The sequence below is a fragment of the Chelonoidis abingdonii genome, chromosome 1 (assembly GCF_003597395.2).
Source record: "Chelonoidis abingdonii isolate Lonesome George chromosome 1, CheloAbing_2.0, whole genome shotgun sequence".
In the NCBI taxonomy this organism is placed as follows: domain Eukaryota; kingdom Metazoa; phylum Chordata; order Testudines; family Testudinidae; genus Chelonoidis; species Chelonoidis abingdonii.
The window spans coordinates 227,127,830-227,140,025 of NC_133769.1; the positions used below are offsets into that span (position 1 = coordinate 227,127,830).

At 42.3% G+C, this 12,196-nt stretch overlaps 1 protein-coding gene and 1 long non-coding RNA gene across 5 annotated transcripts in view; one reads left to right on the plus strand and one right to left on the minus strand.

Moving 5' to 3' along the window:
• LOC142045845 (uncharacterized) overlaps positions 1-11,889 on the plus strand; it is a 43,926-nt gene extending 32,037 nt beyond the window's left edge. The window contains exon 3 of the long non-coding RNA XR_012654743.1: positions 10,996-11,889. This is a non-coding gene — a long non-coding RNA (uncharacterized LOC142045845). The remainder of the gene's footprint in view (positions 1-10,995) is intronic.
• CNKSR2 (connector enhancer of kinase suppressor of Ras 2) overlaps positions 1-12,196 on the minus strand; it is a 401,265-nt gene that overhangs the window by 26,608 nt on the left and 362,461 nt on the right. The gene's annotated exons all lie outside the window — the stretch shown is intronic.

The window sequence follows — 12,196 nt, forward strand, 5'->3', positions numbered from 1 at the left end:
TGCTAGTTCATCAGCATTACAGTGTGCTTAATTAAGTTAAACTGGTTTTAGTAACATGCCTGTGGCAAGTTTTCCAATACTGTAAGCTTATGTTTGTGTTTCTAAGAGCAAGACAGGCACAGGGGCACCAGTTTAATAATCTCGCCTAGGGCACCATAAATCCTAAGGACGGACCTGGGAGCACACCTTTCAGATGCAGATGTTATGTATTTTAATTTCTAAACAGATTAAAATGAATGGTAATACTTGCTTCTGCAAATTTCCTTACTAACAAAGAAGTCTGCGGAGTAATAGCAGGCTTATAGAATTTCCTATTCTTGGAGTAAATACTTAATTTGCAGAAAAGCAAGTCTCTGAATTCACACTTTATAGTGAAAACTACTGAAATACTAATTGCACCTTACATCTGTTTTCTCTCGTTAGTAGTGTGTCAGTGCATATATTTATTTCTATTTTTATCTACATATTCACAACACAAACAGAGATAGCGCTCTGAGCAGGGGATTCTGTTCATCATCTGTTCCAATAATTTAACTATATTTCTAGTACATTTATGTATATGAATTAAGAGCCAAATCCTGTGGCTTGAGTAACCAGGCTTTGACCTAGCAATGAATACAGACTTTGGGGAAAGAAACACACACACACACCTTGAACTGCTTCACTGCTGCTTCTGCAGCTCTAGGGCTGCGGTAACTCCCTCTCCACCGGGGGAAACAGTCAGCATGTCTGAGTATTTTGTTTGAAAAGCTATTCTGACACGTCTAAACTCTTCTTGATGAATGCTGGCAGATTTATAATCATTCATTTTTAAGAGTAGAAAGCCATTGCAATTTTCAGGCTTGTTTAGGTCAAACAGATGCTTGCAGAGACAAGGGGTAGCTGTCTGGTACTTGCACAGGAGTAAATGAATGAGGAAGGGCTTTGACACAGCTAACACTGCCTTTCAATACTCTTATCAGGAGAATTAGCATACTCCAGAGAAACACATGCTGCAGAACATCAGTGAGTTGTTTGGAGAATGAGGCTTAGATGATAAGGAAGTAGTGGGTCACAGGAGTCACACAGCTCTGGATAATGCTTTATAGAAAGATGCTACTGCATTAAATGGTAAATGAATTGACCTTGCCCAGATGGAGCAAGGAATGTGGAACATCCACCACTGAATTATGAAGGAACATACCATCTTGCATATAGCAAGTTCCATTCTTTCCAATGTTACCTGTCTTTTTAGAATTTTCCGTATCCTTATTGAACTAAAAATAACAAAATAAGAATACCAAAAGGGAACCCACTAAAACTTACAATACTGTGAAAAACAGGACTTATCTCGTAAAGCAGTGAGAGCAGTGGTTATATTAACAAATATATAATCATCATTTCTTCTTGTATAAATTTAAAAATATCTCCTTTTCCTTTTTGTGGAGACATAAGCAGAAAAGAAATCATGTGTCTGGCTCAAAATACAGTGATCCCTAGGGAGACAGCCTTGTCTTGTTCATTTTTTACTGAAGTGAGGTTACTAAATGCTTTCTTTTTTAATCATTGATTCCTTCTGTACTCCCATATATAGTTTATATCTCTAGAATGATTTGGTCGCCCTCTCTATCTTTCAATAACAAAAAGCTACATTAGAAGAATTTGAGAGTTGCAAAATGAAGCCCTCAGAAAACCTGGCAATGCCCAAGTTGAAGTTGTCTGTGTAAACTTAACACTATACACTTGGGAATACACATTGCAAAACAGTAGACTACTTTTTTCCATGTGACTCCTGCCTTATTCAGTATGTGGGTAGGTTATTGTGCTGCGAGAGTGAAATTCATCCCTGTGCAGAGGATCACACAAGATCTATGCACCATTTAAGGCCACAAAACAGGACCTAAGTAGGACTGCAGTGGGGATTAGGACTCCCGTTGGCCCTCTGCACAGGGTGAATTTCATTCCAAATTAGTGATTGATATTTATTTTTATCCTTATTGCTCAATGTGTAGACTCCACGTCTAATAGGCTGCAACCATCCAATAACCATACTAAATGAGGTAGGTGTCTTGCAGACCCAGACCTCATTTACACTTCAGCCCTGCTTCCTTCATTACAAGCTATTTTACATAATGGGCAGAAATTGTTTTACTCTCTCTGTTCCTGAGAACAGCAGAATAGCTTGTGGTTGATTTCAGGGGAGCCCCTTGACTTTACTGGTTATTTATGAAGGTTTTTATCAATTGGATAACTCACCATCCCCAAACTGGACTAAACAAACAAGGATGTTATTATAAGCAGAGCAATAGTTCTGCCATTGCTAAGACACCAGCTTTCTATTTAAAGCCCGATTCTTCTAAGTACTCTAAAACCTACATCCAATAAAAGGTATGGATAGCTGGAAAACAACAGTTCCTGTTCATGAAAATTTCAAAGTTTAAACATTTGGTTTTGCACCAATGTTAAACAAAAATGTGACCTTTTGAAAATATTCATGAAAAAACACGATATTTCTCACCATGAACAGCCAATTGACTGGAGTTTGGGGCACTCACCTGAGATATGGGAGACCTGAGTTCAAGCCGCTGGTCCGCCTGTATCAGAGCAAAGACTTGAACTTTGGTCTGTAACATCCCAGGTGAGTGCCCTAATCAACAGGTATTGGCTATTCAAGGGTCTTACTCTCTCAATTCCATACTGGACCTGACAAACCTTCCTGATGAAATTTTTGCTGATACGAATACATTTCCACAAAACATTTTGATTAGACTAAATTGCATTTTTTGACCGAAAATAATTGTCAGAAATTTTTTAACCAGCTCTAAAAATTGGGTGCCTACCATGCATTATTTACAGAGACTATTATTGGTAGAGGTGCAGAGTTCTTTTCCATTTTTCCATACTTTCTTCTCAGAATTATGAGGATTCCAACATTTTTTGCTTATTTTCTGTCCTCCCATCCTCAGTTGAACAGGTTTGAGTTTGGGGCAAAAGACTATGTTGGGAGCATGGGAGAGGTCTTCTTTATGCAAGACCAGAGCATTTAGTAACTTCTCTAAACTAGCATAGATAATTATTCCTAGATTCAGGAAGCCAGCCAGTTGGGAAAATAAAAACAGCATGATTGCATAGAGCTTGGCAAATGTTCATTATTTGTATAAATTTGTATACATATAGTTATAGACTTTATTCTTTCCAGGAGGAGTGGGGTACCAAGTGCAGGAAAGAGGGAGCATGATGATGTTCATGTATATTTACATATGCAGAAAGAGCACAAGATGCTATTTGGATTCTAGTTGTCCCTTCTCTGTAAACGGTGAATTCACAGAGTGATTATTTATCTTTCTGTATATTTCTGTACATTCCATCCTCTAGATTCCTCTAGCAATGACTTATGTATTTCAGTTTAATTATTCTCACTTATGAGAATTCCAGATTATACATAAAAAGTAGTGGTTCTCAAACTTTTGTACTGGTGACCCCTTTCACATAGCAAGCCTCTGAGTGTAACCCCCCTTATACATTATGCTGCGTAAAAGGGAGCTAGTGGTGTAAAAGGTCTCTAAAAGCCCTGTTCTGCCCCCTGGATAAGCTCAGTACCAGGAAGGACTATACTGACTTAAAGCCATTTCAAGTCCTCCCATACCTTGGGCTGAAAGTTCTGTGTTGTTGTCAGGACCCTGGTCTCACACCCAGACCCACCTAGGTTTTCACGAAGCAGCTGTGGCTGTCATGCCACATTAATGCATTGGATTACCAGCAAATTCACAGTCTTGGGTGGGCTGGATACCAGGGTTTTGCAACCTGCTTCCTGATTGGCCATGTGGTCTTGGTCCTGATTAGCTGGTGACTATATATAAACTTCCTGCTTCCCTTCGGCCTTGTCTGAGCAACAAGCTTTTCCCCACTAGTTGCTGTTTGGACCCACCCGACCCTGCCTTGCTGCTACGCCCGACTCTGTCAGCCGCCTTGCTGTCTCTTCCCCTTGGACTGGATCTCCTGGCGATCAGAACTCTTGCACAAATTCTGACCACTGATCAGGACTTCGTTTTGACCAGCCTGACTTCTGAGCATTACAGCATTACCCTTTGATCTCCTCCTGGTCTTGCTCCTGCTCCAAGGAAAGGGGCATGGAAAACACATGGGCAGCATCGCTGGTGCCCACCAGAACATCAAGTCCCTAAGAGCAGATCACCCTCCTACAAGAAAAGCAAGCCGTATGGGTCATGGTGGACTGGCTCCAGGCGAAACCCTCATCCTTCAAAAATGGATCATAGAGATGCAAATGGGAATGCCTTGTCCAGCCTCATTTGCATCCGAGCCCATGGTGCCTTTACATGGTGCCTTTACTGGAGCATTATGGTGGTATCTGCAGCAAGTTTTGTGGTTTTGTAAACCAGTGCAGGGTCCTATTTATGTTGAGGCCCCATGTCTATGTGACGGATCAGGCTCAGGTAGGCCTGGTCATTAGCCTCTTCACTGATGAAGCCTTGGAGTGGGTATCTCCTCTGTTAGAACAGGATCATCCTCAATTGGGTATTTGAGACTCCTTTCTGAGGGCTTTTGGAATGATTTTCAGTGATCCCTGAGAGGCCCTCATTGTGGAGGCTGCCTTATGGAGACTCTGTCACACTGGGATCGCCAGCGTCATATGTGGGTTGTTGCCAATGCTTGGCAGCAGATATGGCTTGGAATGAACTGGCCCAGGTACATGAATTTCAGCAGGCTTGAGTAATGAGATAAGAGATGTACTAGCCCACATGAAACCCGCACCCCTGCCTGCACTTGACACCTCTGTTGAACTTTGTATTCTGAATGACACTCAGCTTAGTGAGTGGCGACACGATAGGAGAGAGGATCCAGTTCATGTCCAGGCTCCACCTGCAACCCCCCAGCCTGAGCCCACATAGGTGGACTTGACATGAGTTCGGCTGGACCCTTCTGAACCGGAACACTGGTGATGCGAGAATTTATGATTTTTCCTGAGGCTACATGGGCCACGTGGTACCTGCCTGACAAAAGCCACGAACTGCATAGCTTTGGGAAACACCCCTGCCCAGCCTCAATAAGAAGGGTTAAGCTTGTGTTACACAGAAAACTCCACTGGGCAAGGTCTTCTAGGCATTTGCCCCACCACCTTGAGCTCATCCCCTCACCTGCAGCTCCAGCTACCACTCTGAGTTTAGAATTCCAGACAAGCTGTTCCCATCCAGTGGGCTTTGACCCTAGGGCAGGTGATAATTTCATGGACACCACTATAGCCCAAATACCTGGTCTCCCCATACAGCCCAAGGCTGCTACTGACCTGGTCAAGATAATCAATGGCTCACTGTTTGCGTCTAGGTCCCAGAACAGTGATTTCCTGACTGATGGAAGCAGTAATTGGTGACCACCATAAACTCCTCAGTTTAGCCAATCTGGTTCCCATACTTTCCTGTCATACTTGGAATCCCCTGCATGGCCAAGCATGACCCAAGTATCTCCTGGCAGCAGCAAATTTTGATGTTTAGCTTGGAGTACTGCTGAACCAACTGCTGTTTGGCCCCCAAGCTGAAGCTTTCAAAATCCCCAGCCAGACACGCCACCCAGGCTTCAGGTGTGGTGGAGGGGTCAAGCAGCAAAATGGGCTTCCTTACTTCTAGGGTCAGCTGTTTCTCTCCCCATGAGATATCAGGATTTTGCAGATGTGTTCGAAAAACAGAACGTTTAGACCTCCTGCTCACCGGTTGTGAACACAACTGCCTGATGGACTTGCAGTCCAGTGCCAAGATACTGTTTGGGAGAATATACTATATATCTGAGTCTGAACTGGAAGCTCTTAAGGAATATACTCATGAGAATCTAAAAAAGGTTTTGTCCCATAGTCCACCTCCCCAGCTGGGGCCCCCGTCTGCTTTGTAGAAAAGGATGGATCTTTGAGGCTGTGCATTGACTACCGTGCCCTGAATAAAATCACCATGTGAAATTGATATCTACTACCCTGATCACGGAACTTCTAGACTGAGTAAGAACAGCTGGACATTCACCAAGCTGAATCTCAGGGAAGACGAAAATCTAGTCAGGATCTGGCCAGGAGATGAGTGGAAAACCACGTTTTGAACATGATATGGCCATTTTGAACAACTGGTGATGCCTTTTGACCTTACCAACATGCCTGCCACTTTTCAGCACCTGATCAATTATGTTTTGTGGAATATGTTGGATTACTATGTGGTTGGCGACCAAGATGACATTTTAATCTATTCTGAGGATCAACTCATGCATGAACAGCATGCGAGCAACATGGCTTTGCCAACATGGACTCTATGAAAAACTGGAAGACTGTATCTTCAAGCAACCCACTGCAGAGTCCAAAGGAGACCACATGGATCCCTTGAAGGTAGAAGTGAGCCTTGATCTGGCAAACTTTTATAGACACTTTATATAGGATTACTCTCAAATTCTGGTTCCCATAACCTCCTTGATCAAAACTCACAAAATTTTTCTGGATGGCAGAAGCCCAACGTGGTTTTGAATGCCCGAAAAAAATGTTCACCATTGCTCCCCTCCTCAGGGACCCCAACCTCAGTCAGCCATGCATTCTGGAAACTGATGCCTCCAACGTTGCCATCAGGGCGTTGTTGTCCAAAATACAGAGTCTCCAGAAAGAGCTCGATCCCTGTGCATATTTCTCATGAAAACTCTCCCCTGCTGAATGTAATTATGCAATTTCAGATAAGGTGCTGCTGGTCATCAAGATGAAAACTGGAGGCATTACCTGGAATAGACAAAATACCCTGTGCAGGTGTATACCAACCATAAAAATCTGGAGTGCCTGAGCTCCGCTACAGCTTTGAATCAATGACAATTAAGCTGAGGTCTAGTCTTCTCAAGATTTGATTTTTACCATCACATACTGCCCTTGCACTAAGAACGGAAAAGCTGACACCTTCTCCAGAAAACAAGATCATGTCAGTGATCCTAGGGAATCTCATGTAGAGTCACCCTGTGTTCTGAAATAGCATCACTTCCTCGGAGGATCACTGCTATCAGATTCAATGGCAACCACATATTCTGCTCTTCAAGATGACTCTTTTGCCCAGAGGCTCCTAACCCCTGATATCAACCGCCTGGCTGAAGTCACACAGAAGGACAGACTTCTTTACCTTCAAGGACTTATGTCAGATCATGCAACCCACCTGTGTCCCTATAAAGGTACCTCAAGCTAAATCCTTTGGGATGCTAATAGCCGCTGAGACCCTGCAAGGCCTTTGGCCTGGATCACCATGGACTTCACTGTCAAATTCCCCTAATCCAAAGGTTGCCGTACTATCCTAACAGTGGTGGGCCAGTTTACAAAGATGGTGTACTTCATTCCCTGCACATAACTCCCCACCGCTGAGGATACCACTGTCATGTCATCTCACCACCATGGCCTCCCAAACCACATTACTTTAGACTAGGGACCCATTTTCATAGTGGGACAGCAGATGCAGCTATCAGGTAATCATCTCGAGATTGGCCAATCCATCCGCACATGAGATCACCAACATATAAGTCCTTACCAGATCTACAGACAAATCAGCCCAGTAACCTTCAAGCTTTGGCTTTCACCATCCCTGAACATGCATTCTGTATTTCACGCTTTCCTCCTTAAACCCCTCTCTGACAATCCCTTCCCTAACCCAAAACAGCCCTCCCACCAATTCAGATTCAGGGACAAGAAGAATATCCACATCGATTGGGAAAGAGCAGACCTGTGAACCAGCTCACTATGTACATAGCTCTGGAAAAGTAAATGACTTCCAAAGGGCACACTCAGATAAACCAAAGCTTGTGGTACTCTGAGGTCACCCCACAGTGGGGTAATGTCAGGACCCTGGTTTCAAACCCCAGTCTCAAACCTAGGCCCACGGGTTTTCAGGAAGCAGCCTTGGTCGTCATGCTACACCAATGCACTGGATTATCAGTAATGCCTTATTTAATTTGCAATATTGGGAAATTGCGGATCCCATAATATTAGGCTTCCACACCAATTTTGTCAGCCCAGGGTGGCTGGTGTCCCACAGTCAGCTCCACACGTAGTGGTGCTCCTGCTATCCGCCCTGGGTGGCTGGCAGCTAGGGCTCCCACTCTCAGCTCCCGTTCAACTGGCAGCCCTCTGTCAGCTCTGCTGTCAGCCCCATGCATTAATGACTGTAATACAGTTGCAGCAAAATGTCGGGTTATCAAAAAAATTAGCAGGCATAGCATAATACTTGAGCATTTATATTGTTCCAACACGTTTTTCTTAAATAAATAGGTCATCTCTGACTTTTCCAAATTACTGCAATCAATAGAGGTCCACTATTACTTTCCTGTGATTTTCCATGGCTTGTTCCCACCTCAGCCGCAATTATTTGACAATCATCCCACGATTCAAGCAGGGCCTTAATTATTAGGGAATACATGGACTTGGCTGGGCCAGCTTCTTGCATTCATTGACCTGCTTTGTGATTTGCTAGTGACTCTATATATACTTTCTTCTTCCGTTCTGCGCTTGTCTGAGCCGGCACTAGACTTAAGCAGACTCAGCAATTGCTTAGGGGCCCAAGCAGCTTGGGGCGGGGGGAGCTTATTAATTATTAGTATGTGTGGGGCCCCAAAATATTCCTGCTTAGGAGCCACAATGGGCTAGCACCAACACTGGCCACAGCCAGGGAATACTGTGGTGAGTAGGCACTGCAGGAAGTACCGCCCATGGAACCCAGAGTGACAGTACCCTATGACCCTCTGATTGGCTAAGCCCCATATTTAACCACGGAGGGTGTCCCAGGAAGCTGTCTGGGCAACCACAGACTTCAAGGCCTGCTGCAACTCCAGACCTCACCTCATCTCCAGATCTCTAGTCTCTGATCCCAGCCTGACTCTGACACTGATTCCTGTCTTGTAATTCCAGCTTGGTATTACCTCTGATCTCTGGTCTCCAACTCCAGCCTGATTTTGACCCCGACTTTTGAATATTGAATCATGCTCTAGCAATTCCTCTAACCCAGTGGTGGGCTGCATGCAGCCCATCATGGTAATCTGATTGCGGGCCATGAGACATTTTGCTGACGTTGACCGTCTGCAAGCACGGCCCTCCTGCAGCTCCCAGTGGCCGTGGTATGCCGTTCCCGGCAAATGGCAGCTGTGGGAAGCAGCTACTTAGAAATAAATCAATATCTATGACAAACAATGCAGTACATAGTTTTCTGTTGGACAAATTTTTTTGTCTTTGATCTGCACAAAACATTTTTGATAGAGACCACCTGAAAATTTGATAAACATGAGTAATACTGGTACTTTGTTTTTATTATGGATGACAACATCACACAAAAGGGAGAAGAGCATTTGAGTAGTATTCATGCACTCCTAACAGTGGCAATTTAAAACATTATATCGTGATGTAATGCTGCAATATTTTATGATGTAAATATAATACATTTCAGCTTAGAATCCCAATTCTTCCTTGTGGACCAAACAACCTCCTCCTCTATTCAATCTCCACTTTAAAGTTGTTTCTTTCACACAGCCTGTGAACACTGGTCCACCAATGTAAAGCCCCACTCAAGACTGAACCTTCAGTGTCTGATGTGTGTCTGTGTATTGTTTTTGATTTACTGACAGAATTAAGGAGGGGATGAAGGATAGAGTTCTAGATTGATGGGGCCCCATAACTGAAAGAATGATTCTCAGCAGTGAAGAGCTAAAAAGATAGAGAAGGGCCAAGTCTGGAAAAGCATGGGATTTAAGTAAATATAAAGTTAGAGGAAAGGTAGAGTGAGACCACAAGGAACTGTGAAAATCAGGCTGACAATTCTGAGTTGGGTGTGGAGATGCAAGTCAGTCAAGGTGGGCCATCATGGTTCTATTTCATGAGGAATCTTGGTCTATCTTTACAACTCATTTTGCACTTCCTGGAATGTAGAAAACAGAGATGCAGGAAGCCTATAAAATGAAATAATTAAAAATGACTAGAATTTCTAATCTTGTTTGCAATTAAGTACAACTCATATTCAAGAGTAGGAATTACAGTGTAGCCTGGACAAAGGCAAGAGAGGTAGACAGATGGGAACAAGTGGGATCAGAAAATGAACCAAATGAGATAATGAGCTAGAAGTCACCTATATGGGTCCAAAGTTAAAGGTAGGTACTAAGAAGATGATTCAGACGGAGAAAAGAATATGGAGAAGAGAGCCAAAAAGTCCTGTTCTCAGTGAAGAATACAGTTCTAGAGTTAGTGTTCTAACTGAACCACACAGGGGCTGGCTTTCTCCACAACTCAAAAATAATAACAGAATATAAATAGATGGTCTCAGACTTTCTGTGTGACCAGGCACAAATCACTTTATCAGTCTGTGCCTCAATTCCTTATCACAATATGGGAATAATACTTTATTTCTCTCTAACCTATTTAGATTGTAAATGCTTTGGTCTGTCTGTCTATCAGACTTGGTTGGGGGCTTCTCAGCAATAGTGAAACGTAAATAACAAATAACAGAACAAGCCAATCAGAAAATAGATTATATAAAAGAATATGTTTGAGAAGCTGTATTTTTGTACATAAACAGTATGTAATATACACTAGTTTGTTTATCATTACCCTGAATTGGAACCTCATGCTTAGGTATGCTGGAAACATACGCTGTATTACTGCCAAGAGAGATTCTTCTTTAGTACAAGGGATGGAAACCTGTGATTTCTGGAGCAGCAAGTAATATGTTCTGTTTTCTAAATATTCCTTTCCTGATGACTCTATTGTTCTTAGATTGTTGCATACTCTCTGATAAATATTAAGAGTATGTTTGTTTCCCTGTACTCCCCTGTTAATCTGTTTATAGCCATCTGCTGTCTCTTGTTTTATCCTTAGATTATAGGATCTCTGGGCCAGGAACTGTCTTTTTGTTCTGGCTGTACAGCGCCTAGCAAAACAGGGTCCTGGTCCATGGCTGCGGCTTCTAGGCACTATGGTAATATAAACAACAAACTAGATAACTAACCAAATCTCATTCGCAGATTCCTTCCTGAGCTGGGTGCCCCAACGTCCCTCCAGGACATGCTGCGTCCTGTTTCACTTTTCTATCTCCATTATATCCATATTGAGAGTTAAAGAGTTGCATCTCCAACCACTGGCTAGAACTTCAGTAACTTTATGCTGATACCTGCTAACCAAGTGAGTCAACGAAAGAACCCTGACACATTGTTATACACTCCATATCACCCGTGACTAGAGGATTATGTAGGCTTCAATCCAAGATCAGACTATTTACGTGAGTAAGGTAAAGCAAGAAGGTACTATCAAAACAAACAAATCCTCTTTCTGTTCTCTCTTTTTGTGATTATGTTTGCTAAACTGTTACAATGCATGAAAAGGAATTTTTAGATGCTCATCCAGTTGAGAACTTTGGATAGGCACGTTCAATATGCTGCATAAAATAGCATAACAAGATTCTGCTCTTTGAAATCTAGTATTAATTTGTTTTGTGAAAATGTATGGCAGAAATCTCTTTTTCTGAGTGTAAAAGAAAGTTGCAGTTCCACCTTGAGGTGTCTACAGCATCCTAAAAGCCACGCCTAGTAATACCGTAGTTGGCTATTAATTTTGCAACAGTGAATTCATTAACCACTTGGGTATCTGAAATGGAGAATTAATGATAAAATGTTGTGCACCTGGTAGATATTGAAAGGACAAATTACCATCTGATGAATTTTGCTTTCGCGTTTTATGAGAATAATTATATTTACACTACTGTCTCACATAAAAAGGTTTTACACAAAAGAGATGCATCTGGCATGCCACATATTCCAAAATTTTATAATTGTTCAAATAAAAACTAACAACTAATTTCAAAGCTCTTAGAAAGTTTGCTTGTTTGTTTTATACTGAGCACATCATCCGCCAAATATTGCATTCACCAGCGTAATTAGAGAAAATCAGAGCTGAACAGGGACTTCATTAGGGCAAGGGCTCCTCTTACAGGAATCAAGTGTTGAAAATGTCACATGATCCCTAGTGGATTACAACTTAATTTAAAGATAGCAACAACCAACAGATTCTAAATTATTTCAGTCTCTGCAAGTCTGAATAAAAATGATTTTTTTGAATTGGCTACTATCTTTTCTAGCTTGCTAAGCAAATACATTTACATACAATTGAACAGAAAAAAGCGAAACAACAAAAAGAGCCTTATGTCATACAGTGGATTAACCCTGCTCT